Below are 21,496 nucleotides of genomic sequence, written 5' to 3'. Positions count from 1 at the left end.
AGAGCCCAACTAAAGGCTATTTTTGTTGCTTTTATTTTTTATTTTGGAATAATTACAGACACACAGGAAGTTGCAAAAATAGTACAAAAAGTCCCATATACCCTTTACCCAGCTTCCTCCAGTGGTGACATCTTGGACGGCTGTTGTACAATATGAAAACCTGGAAGGTGGCATTGGTGTGTTACTATTGACTCAAGTACAAATCTTATTCTAAAGGCTATTTTTAAAATATAGCCTTTTCACAGCTCATAAATTCATTTAAAAATGCTTGTTGAGCACCTTTAGTGTGCCAGACCCACACTAGGGACACTTCAGACCCATCCCTGGGTAGGGACACCTCAAACCCATCCCTCCCTCATGGGGTGTAGACTAGGGAAGGTGACCCCCTTGCTCAAGTGAGAATAACATCACAGAAACCCAGGAGCGAGCAGTACACAGGGAGTACTGACCAAACCTCTAAAAAAGGAACTGTGTCCCTTGCTGTCCTGGTCATGGAGCTTCACAGCTTGCCTGAAAGCTGACTTTTAATCCTTAAAAGAGCATGAGCAATTACTCTGGCTATTTTTATCCTTGTTCCTGGAGCCACACAGGGATTTGGCCTCACTCTACCAAAGTCTTCAGCTCATCACTCATTCCCATCAGAGACAATCATGTGTCCTCAGCATAAAAGCAGTGGCCCAGCAGAGGCACACTGGCACACAGCTGGGGGAAGCTCTCCCAACAGACCATTTGACTCCAGGCCAGGGATGAGGTTTAAAAGTCCCAGGCCTTTGTCCTGGGACTGAAGGAAGCCAAGCCTGGAAAAGCAGCGTGTTGCCAAAAACACTGCCAGCTCAGGGACTGGCAGCTGGGATGACCACACTGGGAACTGAGACCTCCCTGCCCCTTTTATGCTTGGGGACTCTGGTATGCCCAGCACTTAGTAGTTCCAGGCTGAGTAAGCAAACAAATAAGTGGCCAATCAGTGGTGTCAATCAGATGACAATGGCCGGTGTCATTTACTGCCCACAGTGCCAGGGACTGTGTCAGCCACTTTACACATAAGGTCTAGATCAGTCCTCACTAAATCCATATGATGTGTGGCTTCTCACCCTCACTTCCTGAAGGAGAAATCTGAGACACACAGAGAGGTCAAAGACCATGCCCATGTCTCAGTTTGTAAAGCTAGATCTTCCTGACTCTAGAGTCCCCAGGAGGTCGGGGACAGCAGAATGGGAGCATAAGGTGTCTCTTCTCCTTCCCAGAATCCCACTGAAATGATAGCAAAGCACTTCTTAAAAAGGAATAAATCTTAGTTACAAAGAGAATAGGAGGACATTTCTGGAACTGGCAAGAAGAGGGTGGAGGGGAGCCTAATGAAGGCGGGAGGGGGCAGCCTCAGTCCAGTGGAGAAGACCCATGGAGAAGGGGGTCTACTGCTCTGGTGCCCCTGAAGAGCCAGGTGTGACAAATACAGAAATGAGATATGGAGCCAAGCAAATGACTCAAGGTCTGTAGAGAGAAGGAGCTGGAAAGGAACTACTTCGGGTAACTTTTGTACACAGCGTTTGAACTAAATGCCTTCAGGCAAAGGGAAAACAAGAACTATAAACAAATATTGAGTAGATTTCTTTTTCTTATGGATTAGCAATTCTGAAAGTACTTCCTGTGCATTCCAGGACTGAGCATATTAGTAAATACGTTGTTAATAATGAGAATCAATCTTAATCTCAGGAAACAAACTGAAGGCTGCTGGAGCGGTGGGGGCGGGGGGAGAATAGGATGGCTGGGTGGTGGACATCGGGGAGGGTAGGTGCTATGATGAGCGCTGTGTAAGCCTGACGATTCACAGACCTGTGCCCATGAAACGAATAATACATTATATGTTAATAAAAAAAATAATGAGAATCAAGTTTCTCACTTGTGAGAGGAGAGAGCTATGAACACAGAAAGGAGGGAAAATCGAATAAACCACATGTGCTGGGCTGGAACCCTAGGTACTGGCATGGACTAGATTGGCAAGTTGGTAGATAGAGGGGGAGAGAGAGAGGGAAGGTCTAGATAGATAAGTGGGTGGGCATGTGTATGTAAATATATGTATTTATATACGTACAGACAGATGTGTGTGCATAACGTACATCTGTTTCCTAGCTCTGTCCACTGAGAGGGCCCGGAAATAACATGCTCCAGTTGCAATGAGCACACTTTGTACACAGATTGGTTTATAAATATCATTCTCCAATAAAGGATCTAGAACTCCTTAGAGAAATGAGTACTGGTAGGGCTGGGGTAGGGAAAGTATGAGATGAGCCTGGAATATCTGATTGTGCCAAATAGTAAGGACTGCTTCCAGAATGATGGTGACATGTCAAAGGACAGAGGGCCACCCAAAGGGGCTCTCGCTGGCCAAATCAAAGACAATATGAGCATCAGGTAACTAATGATGATAAATGATGATAACCCATGAATAAAATAAAAACCCTCAAGTGGTCCTGGGGTGAGCTGGGGAGAGAAAGGGTCCTGGCATCCTGACTTTGTTCTGGGCTGGTCCTAGAGGGAAAAACTGCTGGAAAATTGTCATCCACTTTTCCTCACTCTGCCTCGAGTGTGACTTACCCATTGGTTTCAAGGAAGTACACTGCACACATACCTTCTGCTCAGCTTCTGCTCAGCTCGGCTTCTGCTAAGCAGTGAGGTTACAGAAGTAAGCAAAACATGATTCCTGCCCTCTAGGAGCTTATGGTATTAGACTTAAGAGAGCCTCTCATATTTCTATCTGTGATAGAAAGTATGTGAAACTGGTTTGCAAACAAGCCTTTGGTGTACTTACATGAGATGTCATTAGTAAAACTGTTCTATAAGGAAGAACATGGGTGGACTAGGGTGAGGTCACTGAACTTAAACCAAGTGCTGCAGGAGTTCCAAGGAAGAAGAAGTGGGGGCTTTAGGAAGGTTTGCTTCCTAGACAAGTTGGCATTTGAAGCAAGGTCAAGGTTTCAAGAGGTCAAAGTTTCAAGAGGTGGAGAGTGGGTTAGAGAGCATGTTCCTAGAAGAAGTGGTTTGGGCCTAAGGATGGCAGTGGGAAAGTGCTCAGGCATGCAGGGGCAGGAATTCTGTCGTGAGGCTGGCTGAGTAGGTTGGACTGTGAAGGAGCCTTAAACCCAGACTTCAGAGTTTGGCTCTGGCTGCTGGAAGCCCCAGAGGGTTTCTAAGCAGGGATCGTGTACTAAAAAGTTTTCATCGCAGGTAGAGTGAATGTTGATGTCACAGAGAAACCAGGAGCCACTTTCAGAAGCCTTTCAGAGAAGCCAGTATTGTTCTTTGGAGAAGTCTAAATGAGTCTGTCTCCTCCTCTGGGCTCCCCTGCACCCCAAGCTCACGTACATCCATCAAAGAAGCAGTTCAGGGCGAGGAGAGTCCTCTGGGGCCTGAGGTTGCTCAGGAAGGGCTTTGTGGGAGAAACGGGAAATTCAGCTGGACATCAAGTGCTGAATAGAACAGGGAAAGAAGGAATTCCAGACTGGGCCAGTGTGTGTGCAGAATTAATGGCAGAACAGATGGGGTAAGTGTAGGTTCTTTAAGTTGCAAAGAACAGAAACCCATTCTGGCTGGCTCAAGTGTATAGGGGCCTTGTGCCAATGGTAACGGAGCCCCACAGAACCCAAGGACAAGAAAGGAAATACATCCAGAACTTGAGGGAGCAGAGAGCCATCAGAACTTGAGACCCCTATTCTGAGTGTCTGTATCCCACTCTCTCCCACAAACCAAGTGATTCTCTCTCTCCCTCTTTCTCTTCCTCTTTGCATGTCTGCTTCATCCTCCTTCTCCCCCCCTCTCTCTCTCTCTTTTTTTTTTTTTTTTTCCGCACTCTTCCTGCTGTGACTCACACAGCCTCTCAGCTCCAGCCCTCTCCTCTCCACAACCACCTGACAACTCTTTGTTTCAGAATCTCAAAAGCTTCTGACTGGCCTAGCTTGTCTGTTTAAGCCAAGTCTCATAAGTCATTAACCACCCCAGAGGCATGTATCCTGGTCTGATCTAGTAGTCATAGCTAAGACCGTGTGATAAATACAGTGTCCCTCTTCAGAGACCGTGGGCGGATAGGCAACAAAAGATGTCATGTATAAGAAGTGAGGAAAAGACCACACATGTACCAAGTTCCTGCTATGAGCCCAAACCCAGGCTGGGTGACCTGTGTTTTGTCATTCAATGGCCTGTGAGACAGCTTTCATCCTATTTTACAAGTGAAGAAACTGAGATTAAGAGAAGTTACGCCACTGGGCACCTGGGTGGCTCAGTGGGTTAAAGCCTCTGCCTTCAGCTCGGGTCATGATCCCGGGGTCCTGGGATCGAGCCCCACATCGGGCTTTCTGCTTGGTGGAGAGCCTGCTTCCTCCCTCTCTCTCTGCCTGCCTCTCTGCCTACTTGTGATCTCTGTCTGTCAAATATATAAATAAAATCTTAAAAAAAAAAAAAAAAAGAGAAGTTACGCCACTGGCCCAGGTAAATTCTAGAATTTAAACCAAGTTCTGTCCAACCCTGAAATCAATACTCTTCCACCAGACCACTCTGCCAAGGAATGGGGAGCTAGTTAGAACCAGTGAACTTAGTCTAAGAACTCCACAGATGTCAACCAGTCTTATAGCTCACCCTGCTTAAAGGTATATGCTGTGACAGACCTTCCTAACCTTTTTAGGATCCCATAGCTCTGAGGATCTGATAAAAGCCATGGAACATGTCCATTCCATTTGACATGTGCTTTCATGGGATTTGCAGACTCTTAGCCTCCACCTAAGAGTCTTTCTCTCTAGCACCCCTAGTCAGGTGTTGACTTCACTCCCTTCTTGAAAGCCTCGAAGAAGAGAGAGCTCAGTACTTTCTGTGGCAGCCCATTGATTTATTTATCCAACAATAAAAAGGTCTATGTAACTTTCCCTCCTTTACTTCTTCTTGTGCCCTATGGAGAGCTCCAGAGCCAATCTCTGTCATACCCTGGCAGCCCTTCAATATCTGAAGACAGTGATAGCTGAGGCCAGAAGCCTGTCATTTGTTCTGACTTTGGTCCCATGCTGGTCCCTCTTGCCACTAAACAGCACAAACTTTGCCAAAGTCTGGCTCACAGTACAAAACCCAGAACAGTATAGGGGGCTATCCAGCCAATAGTCTCTTTATCCAGGGGATTCTGATTTCATATCGCCAGACCACCAGTTTGTTTTGAATTCAACCTACAACTGTATTGGCTCCTGGAACAACCACGTCATTACGTGACTCATGAAAAACCCATGGTCCACTGAGACTCCCAGATCTATATCATGAAATTGATCTATTCCTACCTTGCCCTTTCCTAAACCATCCTGAGTAACACTGTCGTCTCAATCTGTTCTTCAAACACAGGATTTCTGTGCTGCTGCCATGACACAACAGATAGTTTATCTCACCAAAGGAAGAGTCAAACCTTTCTCAGATTCTCCCTTCTGGCCTTACATAGTTTTTCTTTTGGATGGAAAAGGGGAAGGGATGTGAAGCAGAAAAGGATTTTTGAGGTTTTCAAGTTGACATTCCACCATTAAATTAATGCTAACAAAAGCTTGATTTCACTAATCCTAAGAGGAACTTGATCTCCAGATGCACTGGGCTTGCTGGTTCGATGACTGAACCATGAACAAGGCCTTCCTCCACAGCCCAGAGTTGGGTGTTTTTCCTTTTTAAAAGACTTTGAAGTTGCAAAGAGCATATACCGCTTTTTGAGCAAACCCAAAATAAATTTGGTAAGCAGCTTTGCTCAAGTGAAGGCTAACTGAATTAAATAGAACAGTTCCCTTTCACAACCATAAAAGAAGAAGAAAGACGAGGAGGAGGAAAGCGGGGGGATGCATTTGTTCCCCCTCACCTCCCCGAAAAGTAATGCAGAGCTGCTCCAGGGCTTAGTTCGCAGGCCTGGATTCCCCTCTCCCTGCATTCACTCCCAAGGGGATCTTATCCAAGCTCGTGACTTTAAATACTATCTATATTCTGAAGACTTGCAAATGTTTATGTCTAGTCTGGACCTCTCCCCCAACCCCCAAAGTCAGCATCCAACTGCCAGCTCAGTAACTCTTCTTCAGTGCATCATAGACTTCTCCAGCTTACCCCATCCAGCCTGCACTACCTGCTCTCCCCTCAGCTTTTTCCATCTCAGTAAATGGCAAGTCCATCCTTCAAGTTGCTGAAGCTCAAAACAAGAAACATTCATAATTCCCCACTTGCTGCTCCCCAGACGCCCCACAGGGAAGCCATCAGAAAATTATCTTGGCTCTACCTTCAAAATGTGTCCAGAATCTGAGCAATTCTTCCTATTTTTACCACTACCACCCTGGTCCCCGGTCGCTGTGACTTCTTGCTGTGGCATGAATGCACTGACTCCTAACCACTCTCCTGCCACCCCACAAAGCAGGCAGAGTGATTCTTTTTTTAAAAAAATTTTTATTTTAATTCAATTCATTAACATATAATGTGGTATTGGTTTCAGAGGTACAGGTGAGTGATTCATCAGTCTTATACAATACCCAGTGCTCATTACATTACATGCCCTCCTTAATGTCTATCACCCAGTTACCCCATTCCCCTCCCCTCCTCCCCTCCAGCAATGCTCAGTTTGAGTCTTTTTTTTATTTATTTTTTATTTTTTATTTTAATAAACATATAATGTATTTTTATCCCCAGGGGTACAGGTCTGTGAATCGTCTGGTTTACACATTTCACAGCACTCATCATAGCCCATACCCTCCCCAATGTCCATTTCCCCACCACCCTCTCCCGTCCCCCTTCCCCCCCGCAACCCTCAGTCTGTTTCTTGAGATTCTTTTATGGTTTGTCTCCCTCCCAATCCCATCTTTTCATTTTTTCTTTTCCTACCTCCCCCCAAACCCCCCCACCTTGCATCTCCACTTCCTCATATCAAAGAGATCATATGATAGTTATATTTCTCCGATTGACTTATTTCGCTAAGCATGATACCCTCTAGTTCCATCCACGTCGTCGCAAATGGCAAGATTTCATGTCTTTTGATGGCTGCATAGTATTCCATTGTGTATATATACCACCTCTTCTTTATCCATTCATCTGTTGATGGACATCTAGGCGCTTTCCACAGTTTGGCTATTGTGGACATTGCTGCTATAAACATTCGGGTGCACGTGCCCCTTCGGAGCTCCACGTTTGTATCTTTAGGATATATACCCAGGAGTGCAATTGCTGGGTCGTAGGGTAGCTCTATTTTCAGTTTTTTGAGGAACCTCCACACTGTTTTCCAGAGTGGTTGCACCAGCTTGCATTCCCACCAACAGTGTAGGAGGGTTCCCCTCTCTCCGCATCCTCGCCAGCATCTGTCATTTCTTGACTTGTTAATTTTAGCCATTCTGACTGGTGTGAGGTGGTATCTCATTGTGGTTTTGTTTTGTATTTCCCTGATGCCAAGTGATGTTGAGCACTTTTCATGTGTCTATTGGTCATTTGGATGTCTTCTTTGGAGAATTGTCTGTAGGCAGAGTGATTCTTTTCAATTATGAGTTAGATTGTATCTTTTAAGACTTACTTTGTTTTTTTTGTTTGTTTGTTTTTTGTTTTTTTTTTAAGATTTTATTTATTTATTTGACAGACAGAGATCACAAGTAGGCAGAGAGGCGGGCAGAGAGAGAGGAAGGGAAGCAGGCTCACTGCTGAGCAGAGAGCCCGATGTGGGGCTCAATCCCAGGACCCTAAGATCACGACCTGAGCCGAAGGCAGAGGCTTAACCCACTGAGCCACCCAGGTGCCCCTAAGACTTACTTTGTAATAGGTTAAATACACAGCAATTTCTATACATCACTCATTCTCAAAATATACGCTCCAAAAATGTCAAGTCTGCATTTTCCAGTAAAAGAACAAAACCTAGGATATAGAGTACCTTGTCCCTAATCACGCAACTGCTCTGTGAAAGAGCTGGACCTGGGACACCTGGGTGTCTCAGTCAGTTAAGCATCTACCTTTGGCTCAGGTCATGATCCCCGGGGCCTGGGATCAAGTCCCACATCAGACTCCTTGCTCATCAGGGAGCCTGATTCTCCCTCTGCCTCCCATTCCTTCTGGTTGTGCTTTCTCTCTCTCTCTCTGACAAATAAATAGATAAAATATTTTTTTGAAAAAAAGAAAGAGCTGGACCTGGCATCCCAAGGCCATGCTTTTTCCTTCAATCCAGTTGCTGAAGAAGAATTCCATTCTCAGAGCTCCTGGGTGGCTCAGTCATTTAACCATCCAACTCTTGATTTTGGTTCAGGTCATGACCCTGCCTGCATCAGGCTCTGCACTCTGCTTGAGATCCTCTCCCTCTGCCTCTCCCCCCACTCACTCTCTCTAAAATAAATAAATAAAACAAAATCTTAAAAAAAAAATAAAAGGGGATGCCTGGTTGGCTCTGTCGGTTAAGCATCTGCCTTCGGCTCAGGTCATGATCCCAGGGTCCTGGGATTGAGCCCCATGTTGGGCTCCCTGCTCAACCGCGGAGTCTACTTCTCCCTCTTCCTCTCCCTCTGCCCCATTTGTGTCCTCTTTCTCTCTGTCTCTTGCTCACTCTCTCAAATAAATAAAAGTCTTAATAAAAAAAAAAAAAAGGGAGGCAGGATGCCTGGGTGGCTCGTTGGTTAAATGACTGTCTTCAACTCAGGTCATGATCCTGGAGTCCTGGGATCAGAGTCCCACATCAGACTCCCTGCTCAGCAGGGAGTCTGCTTCTCCCTTTGAATTCTACCCCTCTTGCGCTCTCTCTCATTCTCTCCCAAATAAATAAATAAAATCTTTAAGAAATAAAATAAAATAAATTATTTAAAAAAAGATTTCCATTCTCCCCCACCTCTAGGAAATCCCTTTCTCAAAGCTGCCTGATCAAGTCAATACCATCTAAAGTCAAGTTCATGAAAAGGGACTTTAACAAAAGCAAATAGATAAGGATGGGAGAAAAGCAGAAATAACACCTCTGTAGAAGATACCAGTCTTCTCGATAGTAGCATACTTGCTCAATTTATTCCATTCAGTCAGTGAATTCATCCAATTTATGAGTTGATATGTCAGAAAAAGTTTTTTCAACAAAGTGTTCTGGGACCATAGGAGGATAATACCAACCAGGACCATATTTTCTCTCCTTCCTTTCCTTGGGATTCTGTGCCCTGTACTATCATTTATTTATTTTTCACAGCATTCTGGGTGCAGTGTTCCACAGCCTCAATATCTCTTTTATTTCAACAATAGCAAAAATTGCACAAATATCTGAGCACATCCTCCAAACATGGAGAAATGTCTGTGCTTCAAAATTCACAAATGCTCCATCCAATCCATTTGTTTTTGTAAACTTGAACTTCTACATTTAAAATAAACCATGTACTGGACAAAAGAATTCACTTTGGATCTGAGCCCTTCTTTTGTGTTCTTCCTTCTTTTTTCTGGATTAAAAACCAAAGACAACTTCTTAAAGCATCTAAATCTGTTTTAGATTCTCCAAAAACTAGTTTTGAGCGATGTTAGGGATTTCCTTCATCTTTCTTGGGTAGGAATGTTGCCTGCTTTTTAAAAATAAATGTGAGGAAAGGAGGTGGGGGGTTAGGGGGATTAGGTGAGCCTGGTGGTGGGTATTAAGGAGGGCACATATTGCATGGAGCACTGGGTGTAGTGAATAAACGATGAATCTTGGAACACTGAAAAAATAAAATAAAATAAAAAGTAAATGTGAAAGCATTCTGGGAGTGGAAAACTGCAAGGCAGTACCCTGGTGGTGGATGTATAGACCCTGCAGGTGGGGAGGTGGGTGATGGCTTACCCAAGAGTATCAAGGGGCTCAGTGGAATGGGTAACCCTCTAGAATGCACACAGCTTTTGGCAGCTAAGTTGTCATCCCCCACCCCACAAGTAAGCTGCTTGTGCTTTGAATGTGGATATACAATGTTGGGGATTATGGTGAGATTAAAATGTGTTGTGAACCAGAATGGCCCTGAGAAAAGACAGTATCTAATATTAAATAAGACAGAGCTTGGACTACCAGAGGGGAAGAAGTGGAAGGCACCAAAGCACAGAATCAGACTCAGTGCCAGCTTGTGACCAACCTTTAAGATCCCAAAGATCTCAGGGAAAAATAGAATAGTATCTTGGGGATACAGCCAAAGAGTCCTACCAAGAAGGGAGAGAGTAGAAATCTATAGGGTCAGTGGAGGAGAGTAGGCCAGAAAACGTTTTATTCTTCCAGAAGTCTGAAGACCCACCACAGTCCTTAAGGAAGATGGCACATGCCACAGAGCAAGGACCCAAAACCACAGCTTGATATCCACAGCTTAATATTAATTTATTTATTCATTCACTCAATAAACATGTATCTTTTCTACTTCCCCTAACTAGTCCATTTGTCTCTACTCTTGCTTGTATCCCCAACCCTCCCATAGCAGCCAGAGAGATACTTACAAAGTGCTGTTCTTGTTTACACCCTCTGGCAGAGAGAGACCAGGTACCATTGACTGAAAGGATTCTACTCCTTGCACCAAGAAACCTCCCTGAACCCTGAAAGGCAGCCCTCCTCCTTCCTACTTACAAGATCCAGTGCTGACCTTGGACCCTCACATACCTTCTCTAGTTGTACTAATATCAAATCCCATCACAAAAGCCTGAGCAATGCTGCCTTTTATTTTCATTTTATTTTGTATTGGAATAATTTTTTTAATTCTTGGGGTTCAATCTTATTCTTTGAGTTTTTAGAAGAGGAAAAAGGAAAAGTAGAAAAATTTAAGCCTCCTATGTACCCCCATCTACCCCTTTCTTCTTCCTCCAGACCTTCTCATTGAGGCCTCCATATAACATCTACATGTAACAGAGGGGCTGCTAATGTAGACTTCAGAAAAAAAAAAAGTACAATCTCTGCTATGGCTAGAAGTGGGAGTAGCAAATCTCACTGGAGTAGATGGCACTTACTATGAGAAAAAAATCAACTAGTGACTTCACCTAACAAAGGTAAGGCAAATAGGCATTTATACACAGAAAAGAGATATAACAGAAACTCCTGAGCCTGACAAAGACTACCTCTCCCAAATGCCTGTAGTATGCCAAATTATCTACTCAGGTAAACCTGCATAGGAGATATGGGCATTGACCCCTGACCAATTCCTTTTGCGGGGACATTATTATTAGAACCTCACTGATGTATATGTTGAGCCCCTATTGGAATGTGCAATCAGGAAGGGACAAAATTGCCCCAGAGGGGAATATACCATGAGGGTCGGGGCTGGTAATCCAGCTTTTAATAAGAGCCTAAGTGTTCATGGAGGAATACACCTTCATGGTAGAGCATGTAGTGAGGCTGGAGGTCCCTCTCAACTAACCTTCCCTGGCATGGTAATATGCTTTGAGTGTAATGCCTGAGTTGAATGAATGAACTAAAACAGCTATAACTATAGAACCTAAATATGAGGCTCTCCTGTGATGCAGGTGTGTATATCATCCAGGTAAAGAATGTTATGCTATAGTAACAACTCCAAAATCTTGGTGGCTTACAATAGTAAATAGTCTTAGTCATATTACATGCTGGCTATGGTTTAGCCATAGCTCTACTCCATGAACTCTTCACTCCAAGCCTCAAACTGAGGAATTAATTCCTACATGGGACAGTGCCATTTTTGTGACAGAGGAAAAGACAGATTGCAATGGCTTTTAAAGCTTCTGACTAGAGGGCAGAGGCTACTGAGAAGATGGCAGAGTAGGAGGGCCCTGGGTTCACTTCTTGCCATGTGGCCACCTAGGTAACACCCACATCAGCATAAATAACTCAGAAAGAAACCTGAAGACTGGCAGAATAGGCTCTCCACAGCCAGATGTAGACAAAAGGCCAGAGCAAAGCAGATCCACCCACTCTGTTCACTCTTGGAAAGATCTTATCAAAGCAGTGCCACAAGCCAGGCAGTGTGAGTCCAGCCCAGACAAGAGTCAGCCCACTCCAAAGTGAGTCCTGTTCCAGGGGGAGGGGAAGAGAACTGTGACCCTAGCAGTGGGTTGGGAAGAGGCAGCTATTCTGACTGCAGTGCCCACCCACCAATAAAAACTTCTCAGGAGACAACACAGGCAAAGTGTACTGCAGTTTGGTGCTACTTCATCTCTGGCAAAAACCGGGTCTTACTCAACTCAAGCTCAAGGCAGCCCTGAACCAGCCAACTAATACCACAGGGACCAGTCTCTGCCCACAATAGGCAGCTATATCACAGATTGGACTGAAGGCAAACACAACGGTAGGACACCCCTGTAGCAACACACATAAGAGACACCCCTCAAGCACCATTTTCTGGTGAAAAGGAGACATTGCACTGTGGGACAATACAGGACTGCTTCTTTATAAAGCCACTACTTTCAAGTGCAGGAAACATAGGTGACTTTCCTAATACAAAGAAACAGACACAGCAATAGACAAAATGAGGAGACAGAAGAATATGTCCCAAATCAAAGAGCAGAACAAAATCATGGCAAGAGACCTAAACAAAATGGAGATAAGTAATATGTCTGATAGTGAATTTAAAGTAATGCTTATAAAGATATTTGCTAGAATTGAGAAAGGAGTGTAGGACCTCCATGACACCCTCCACCAAGAGATAGGAAACCTAAAAAAAGAACCAATTAGAGATATTGAACTCACTAAATGAAAATAAAAATAGACCACCTGGAATAAATAGCAAGCAAGAGGAAGTAGAAGAACAGATCAGCAACCTGGAGGACAGAGTAAAGAAAAGTAATCAAGTTGAGCAGATGAGAGGGGGAAAAATACACAAAATGAGACTAGACCCAGAGAACTCAATGAAACTGTCAAGCATAACAGTCACATGATAGGGATCCCAGAAGGAGAAGAGTGAGAAAAGGGGGCAGAAGATTTATTTGAAGAAATAATAGCTGAAAACTTCCTGAATCTGGGTAAGGAAAGAGAAATCCAGATCCAGGAGGCATGGAGAGCCCCCAGTGAAACCAACCCAAAGAGGTCTGCATCAAGACACAAAGAAAATAAGATGGTCAAAAATAGTGATAAAGAGAGCAATTTAAAAGCAGCAAGAGAAAGGAAAGCAGTTACATACAAGGGAAACTCCATAAGGCTACCAGTGATTTTTTCAGCAGAAACTTAGCAGGCCAAAAGGGAGTGGCATGATATATTCAAAAAGCTAAATGGAAAAAAATCTGCAGCCAGGAATACTTTATCCAGCAAGGCTTTCACTCAGAATAGAAGGAGAGATAGAGTTTCTCAGAAAAACAAAAGTTAAAAGCAAAACCAGCCACATTCCCATCACACACAATGCCATTGGCCTGTGGATCCCAAATTCACAGTCCAGCCACCCTCCTGCCCATGTCAGCATGCATGGCCTGCCACCTGCTCAATGCCAAGTCAACATGCCTCCACCTTGGTTTGACAAGGGCTCAAACTGACACTCTTTTTTCAAATTCCAGCCCCTGCGCTCAAGTTTGGCCACAAAAGTGGGCATAATTCTAACAGCAGAATGAAACAGCCCCAATAGTGACACTAATTCTGTGAAATATATAATGGATAAAGGAGTGTGCTAAGAACAGCTCCAAAAAGCACATCAAAGAATGATACATACAGCATGATTCAGGTTAGTAAAAGAAAGAAACCTGGGGAAAATAAAACAAGATGAAATCAGAGAGGGAGACAAACCATAAGAGACTTTTTTTTTTCTTAAAAACATCTTTTATTCCTGTTATTTCCATCTACCCCAAGCCCTAAGTATATTTGATATAATTTCAGACAAATCCATAGAACAACTTATTTTATATAGAAGTGTTTCCACATGGAAATAATACCATGGTGTCATACACATAACAAAACATCTCAAATTTGCTAATGTTACACAAAATGAACACTATTTTGTCTCCAAAGGATTTTCTGGGTTTTGACAGAGACTGAATTCATGGGCTTGAAGAAATGGGTTCTTACTAATACATAAAGAGAGGTTTTTTTTTTTAAAAAAGAGATTCTTAACTATACAAAACAAAGTGAGGATTGCTGGAGGAGGGGTGGGGGTGGATGGGGTAACTGGGTGATGGTCATTAAGGAGGGTACTGGATGGAATGAGCACTGAGTATTATATAAGGCTGATGAATCACTGAACTCCACTTCTGAAACTAGTAAGATACACTATATGTTAATTAATTGAATTTAATTAAAAAAAAAAAAAGAAACCCTTCCCAGAAAAGCTTCTGATTAGAAGTAGCACAAGTTACTTCTACCTCATTGGCCAAAGCAAGTCATTGGCCCAATCTGGACTGCAGTGGAGTGAGAAATACAATCCGTTCACAAGAAGGGCCCAGTAGCGACAATCTACTACAAAGAGTTCTAGACCAATGAGGGCAATATCGTGGCAATGATCCACAACTACATGGGCCTTGTTTTCAACTATGACACCATAAGATGGCAACAGAAACAGTGACAACATCATCATCATTGGGCCAGTGAGATCCTAGAGTTCTTTCTCTAGCTAGCATTTGTCTGTAGGACTGTCCCTTTGGACTCAATGAGCCACTGGAGTTATTAGAAAATTCAAGGGAATGGATATCTCAAGTGGAAAATATTGGACATCCTGCTAAAAGATACGTGTGTGGGTGTTTGGAAATTTTAAGGGTGGTGATTATAGTTGTACTCCCAAGTTGTGGAGACGGTTCATACCGATGAGAAACTAAATCAAGAAGGTAGTCTATGGTTATAACAGTATACAGTCAATCAATAGTGACTATGCCATATAGGCACTGGTAAACTCTTCATATGAGTTACTTTAATCCACATAAGAATTTTTTTTTAAAGATTTTATCTATTTATTTGACAGAGAGATCACAAGTAGGCAGAGAGGCAGGCAGAGTGAGAGGAGAAAGCAGGCTCCCCGCCGAGCAGAGAGCCCGACGTGGGGCTCGATCCCAGGACCCCGGGACCACGACCCGAGCCGAAGGCAGAGGCTTTAACCCACTGAGCCACCCAGGCGCCCCCACATAAGAATTTTTAAGTAGGTAATATTATTACCCCTTTTATTACAGAAACTAAGTCTTTGAAAGGTGAAATATCCTTTCTAAGGATACATGGCTAGCAGGTGCCCAAATTCTGACTCACACTCAAACCTATATAACTCCAGAATTTTCCCCAAATCACATTCACTTGCCTCCCTCTGGGGCTCTTGATCTGATACCTGCCTCCTTAATCTCTTTTCCTCTTCTAATTTGACTCTATTTCTTATTTCATATCTTTGTCCATTTTTCTCTTAGACATTTCCTCTGTTGCTACTGTGCTCGGAGTCTGCCCAGGGAAGGACCCCCATCTCCCATCTCCACATCCCAAAAGTCAAAATGTAAACCTGCCCAGGTCCAGCTCTAGAGATCGAAGTTGCTCTGGAATGTCCTGAATTTCATGCCCCTTCTTCATCTGCCGAGAATGGCCACCTCCGTGCCTCAAGTCCATTGCTCACTGGGAACTTCCAGCTCTGTTAGAGAAGGAGTGGGAGACCCTGCAACAAGTGCTCCAAACAAGGCCAACTTGTCCTAATTTAGAGGAAGAGGTCTCCATTTCTAGAAGAAGCAAACCTTGTCAGTGAAGAACACAACTCAGGAGTTTTTAAACACTGAAAACACTCCAGGAGCCAGGTCCAGACCGTCCAAGGCCTTAAGCATCTCCACACTTGGCATCTGGTGCCAGTCACCATTTCATCTGAACAAATGGCATTCTAACATTTTGCCTCAGAAGGGTAACCATAAGCTCTGAACCAAAAATTAGAAAGACACTTCGCCATGAGAGGGTTTCTTTTTTGATTTGTGAATCTACTTAAAGGAAAAATCTCCCGAAAACCTATAATTCATATTACATTTGGTTTTCATTCAACAAAATCCCTTTTATAAATAAAAATAGAATGACATGAAATTGGAATTGTGGCCCCCTCCAATTTACTTGTCAAAGCAGGCTTGTACCTGGATGTCTTCTTCTAAAATAGTGAATCTCAACATGTGATCACCTACTATGCTTTCTTTAAAAATAGGCTTCTAGATTCTACTCTTAGATTGGAGGTAGTAGGATGTAGACTTCCGTCATTTCTAATGAGCTTTCTAAGAAATTCCCACCGAAATCTGAGAACCACTGTTCTAACTAGTGAAAGGCAAAAAGAAATTAAACAAAGAAACCCCGTCCCCCTCCCCCCAAACCCAACCAATTCTAATAAGCTCATGTGAAATGGAAGGTTTGGAATCCCCCAAATGCCTATAACTTCTCTCAAAAGATAGTCTATTCAAGTACTTGCTAAAGATTGATAGTATGTTCTAAACAAGGAAACAAAGATGAGAATAATTCCTCAAAACATAAGAATATTCTGTTGCAAGAAGGAGATGGTTTGTCCTTAGTGCAGAAGTAGGAGAAGAGCTGTAAGGCAGAGATGTTCAGTTTTACCAGGTGCCCCCTCCAGCTGGCAGCTGTAGGAGTAGAATGAAGCTGGGGAAGGAGGCAGCAGCCAGCCAGGATTCTAGACCTGGAAGCAGAGCCACAGTAGTACTCTGTCTGTACAGGAGATACTCCACTTTTGTTTGTGCATCCATGCAGTTTCATGCCTCGGTAGATTCTCACCAAACCCCATCACCAGGGAATGATTCTGCTTCATTTAAGCAGTCACAGATCCCATTCCTCTTTCTAAGTGTGGGTTTAGGCATGTGACCACATCCAGCCAATTAGATAGGAAGGCCACTACTGCTGAGGGGCTTCTGGGAAAAGTGTCCTCCCTAAAAAGGAAGAAATGTGGGAAGAGAACCACCCCACTCTTCTTCTGCACATCGTGGGGTCTGGCTATGATGCCTGAAACTGCAGTAGCCATTTGCTACCAGTCTGAGGCCAAGTCTGGGACAAAACCAAGAGGCAGAACTGGGATCCTGGAGCTTGGAGCCAACCTGTCTCTGGCTTCTGATTTTGTGAGATAACAACTGTCTTTAACATTTAGGACACTTAGAATTAAGTTCCCATTAAATTGCACCAACAGTATCCTAATGGCTAAAGGGAACTTTTATTTTATTTTCTTTTTAAATGATTTTTTAAATTTTTTTAAAGATTTTATTTATTTATTTGACAGAGAGAGATCACAAGTAGGCAAGAGAGGCAGGCAGAGAGAGTGAGAGGGAAGCAGGCTTCCCGCTGAGCAGAGAGCCCGACTCGGGACTCGATCCCAGGACCCTGAGATCATGACCTGAGCCGAAGGCAGCGGCTTAAACCACTGAACCACCCAGGTGCCCTAAAGGGAACTTTTAAAAACCCCACTTGGAGTTTGATACATGTGAAATCAGACAGAAAAATTTTTATTATTGTAAGAATTGGCATTAGAATTCCTTCAAGGGTGAGAACTGCTTTGTTGGGAAAAACATGTGGAAAACTCAGGGTAGAATGTGGAGTGTCAAAAACATGAGTGTTAGCTGGAAAAGAAATGTCAGATGGGGGGTAGTTCTGCACAGTAAAGGAGAAAGTTAGGGCACCTGGATGACTCAGTCAGTTAAGCATCTGCCTCTGGCTCCGGTCATGATTTCAGGGTTCTGGGATTGAGCCAAGCCCTGTGTTGGGCTCCCTGCTCAGCAGGAAGTTTGCTTCTCCCTCTCCTTTTGCCCTTCCTTCCCACTCTCTCGTCCTCTCTCCTTCACCCTCACACTCTCTCAAATAAAATCTTTAAAAGAAAGAAAGGAGACTTCTGGATACTCTGGAGGGAGACATGATGGGAATAAGAGAAGAAAGGCAGCAAGAAAGTTTTGGGATGTGTGATATGTCCTTTCTCCCTCTGCTAGGTTCACAAATGTTCATTGAATGGATCTCTTGTGGACACCAGTGAAGGGCTGAATTGTGTTTGCAGCTTGAATCACGATGGCTTGCACAGTTGCAAGACCCTAGAGGCAGAAGCACCAGAATTCACAGCAGACTTACCTTGGACTTCCCTGGACTGTGGAATTGAGGATTGGGAACAAACTTTTCCAGAGTTCAAATACAAAGGAGGCCCCAGCTAACAACTGAGTTACAGAGACCCAGGAAAGCTTGTGTGAGGAGAAGGCCAAATGCTTAACCAAGACCTCTCTATATTGCAGCTTGTCGGTAGAGCTGCAAAAATTCCAGACAGTGTGAAGGAAAAGGAAAACAAAACAAAAGTAAAACCTGATCCAATGTCCAGCATTTGAGGAGTGGGGTATCCCTGCAAAGTGAAGTAGCTAAAGGTACTAAACAAGTATAGGGACATTCCTGCAGAACCAGCAATCCTTTAGCTAGTAAACATGGGAGAGTGTGAGCCCAGATACCATGGCCTCTGGGAGAAGGGGTGGTTGTTGTTCTCTTGCTCTGCCCTAGCCTGGGCCATGTGCCTGGAACTTGCATCTAGGATATAATAAGGGTATGCTGAGGTTGTCCAAACCTGCCCCCCACTCCCCATTCCTGCTATCTCATGGAAAGTGAGTTAGAAGAGACTGAAGAAGCACCTCTAGGGATATCAAGACCCTAAGGGCACAGTACTAGTACTTTCATATCTTCTTACGAGTGAAGTCTGGGTCTTGGAAAACATGAGAGGCTTTGAGGAAGAAGCTCTGGCTACAGGGATCAGGCCAGGGGGTGGAATTTGCAATTCTTGGACTCTAGTCCAAGGGCAAACATGGAAGGGCAAACACAGAAAAGTAAACATGGAATAAGGGCAAATAAGCGCAAACATGGAAGACAAGCTTGCCCAGATACTTGCTTATCTGACCGAGTCCCGAGTATGGACAAGAATGGAGAAAGTGCCCAGTCAAAACACACAATGAGGCAGGATCCATAACAGAACTCTTGGCTTTAGGGCATCTGCCAAGAATTCCAGCTATTTTAGACTTGGGCTTTCCTGTCCTTATGCTCACCACCAACTTAATTTAGACCCATGCTATCAAAGGACAAGAGACAATTGCTGCTTACTCCTTGCTTACCACCTATGCCAGTCAGAATCCTCTGTGTGCCACTTCCTCCAGCACCTGCCCAGCTTGGGATAGGAGGGGCTTTCCTGGTCCCCAGATTCTCCTGCTCAACCTGGTCTAAGTAAGCATTCATCCACTCTGACTTCTAACCTGTGAAACCCACCCAACCATCTCTCTCCTGGACCATTGCAGCAGCCTCCAGTTTGCATTTTCCTCCCCCCACCCCACCCCACCTGCAACCTCTACCACAAGAATTCATAGCTACAGAAAGCTACCTGATCAGTCTTATTAAGATACAATTTGGATCAGGCTGTTGATTTGGTCTGAACATCTTCAGTGTCATCCTCATCACTTATAGAACAAAAGCTAAGTCCCTTAGTAGGACATCTAGAATCCTACACAATCTAGATAAAACTTTCTAGTTTAATCTCCTATTCTATTCCCAAATAAACTCTCCACCCCATTCTCAGCCACACTTGTTCTCCCATAATGCTCTACATGTTCTGACCTTCCTACATTTTCTCAATCTGTTCTTTCTACTCTGAAGCCCTCCTCCCTCTCTGCATCCATTGAAATTCTAGCCATTCTTCAAAGCTCAAGACAAATACCACCTCCACCACGAAGCCTTTCTAGTTGGAAGTAAATCCTCATTTCTCTCTGCCTCTTAGCACTTTGCATCTAAATAGCCATCTCTTGTACATATGAGTCACATCTTCTTTATCCATTCATCTGCTGAAAGACATCTTGGCAATGTCCATATTGTGGCCATTGCTGCTATGAACATTGGATGCAGGTGCCCCTTCACTTTACTACATCTGTGTCTTTGGGGTAAATACCTAGTAGTGCGTTTGCTGGGTCATAGGGTAGCTCTATTTTTAGCATCTTGAGGAACTTCCATACTGTTCTGAAAGGACGAATACCTACCATTTGCACTGACATGGATGGAACTGGAGGGGATTATGCTAAGTGAAATAAGTCAAGTGGAGAAAGACAATTATATGGTTTCACTCATATGTGGAACATAAGGAATAGTGTGGAGGACCACAGGAGAAGGAAGGGAAAACTGAACAGGAAGAGATAAGAGAGGGAGGAAAACCATTAGAAACTCTGGACTCAAGGAAACAAACTGAGGGTTACAGAGGGAGGGAGGTGGGGGGATGGGGTAACCAGGTGATGGGTGGCATGTGTTGTGGTGAGCACTGGGTATTATATGCAACTAATGGATCACTGAACACTACATGAAAAACTAATGATGTACTATATGTTGGCTGACTGAACATAATTTTAAAAAATAAAATAAAAATAGAAAAAAAGTCATAACTATCTCTGTTTACGTTCCAGTGAATTTTTCCTCATTTTTTTTTACGATTTATTTATTTATTTGTTTGAGAGAGAGAGTGAGATTGGGGGTAGGAACAGAGGGAAGAATCTTCCAGCAAATTCCCCACTGAGCTCAGAGCCTGACATGAGGCTTGATCTGACAACCTATGAGATCATGACCTGAGCTGAAACCAAGAGCTGGATGCTTAACCAGCTGAGCAACCCAGGCACTCCTTTGCTTGTCTTTTTTTTTTTTTTTTAACCCTTATTTGAAGTAAACTCCTTGAGGGATATACCATGTATTAAATTGCTAGCATGGTATGTATATTCAAAATTTGTTGAAACTGAGCTGAGTTAGATGATCAGATTAGAAAGGGAATTCTGGCATAGTTAATAGAAGAGAGAAAAGATAGAGACCTGTCCCTGTGTCCCTCTCAAAGCCAGGCTCCCCTCAAGAATGATACTAAGGAGGAAGTTGCAGTATCCCTAGGCTTGGCCACACCCCAAGGGCTCACTACTTTCTCCAGCCACACAAATCCTACCACAGTGTTCAGAGGTATAGCCTTGACTTTGTAGGAAGCAGACATGACAACTGTCCAAACTACAGGTCCCTGGGGTGCTGAGAGACTGAGATGACAATACCAGAAGTGGGCATCCCAGACACTCAAACTCCTCACTCTCAGGCCTCACTCTCAGGCCAGAGACTTCCTGAATATGGCTCCCCTTGGGGGAGGGAGAGGGAGAATCAGCCATGATACTGGGCTCCAGTGAAGAGCACCAAGATGGATATTTGTGCAGAAGTTATAGAGGTCATGCAAGGTCTTCCATCCCACTCCGCACGTGCTTCAACATCCCTCTGCTTTCAGCTTTCCTACTTCCATTGGTGTGACATAAAGAAGGCCCAGCTGTGAGCTGCTGGGTACTGCTTATACTCCTGCCTCCATAGGAGTCCAGTTTTTCTACAGAGCAGGCAAGGTGGTGAGTCACCCTCCCCTCCACTTCTTGAGGAATGAATTCCCAGTGATTTTGGAATTTGCTGTGAGGCGGGGAGTTCTTTATATTGACCTGGGTTGGAGGTAGGAGAAGAGGAAGTAAACAAAGTCAGGATCTGGCCCTGGACCTCAGCCCTAGAGATCCAATACGGACACTAGGTTCAAGTATACTCTGTCTGACACTTGGGACTTTACTATCACTACCCCATGACCACTGCTACCTCTGGTTAGGGAAA

Source organism: Martes martes, assembly GCF_963455335.1.
Source record: "Martes martes genome assembly, chromosome: 10".
Taxonomy (NCBI): Eukaryota; Metazoa; Chordata; class Mammalia; order Carnivora; family Mustelidae; genus Martes; species Martes martes.
The sequence above is the reverse complement of the archived record's forward strand: the minus strand, read 5'-3'. Positions refer to the sequence as shown.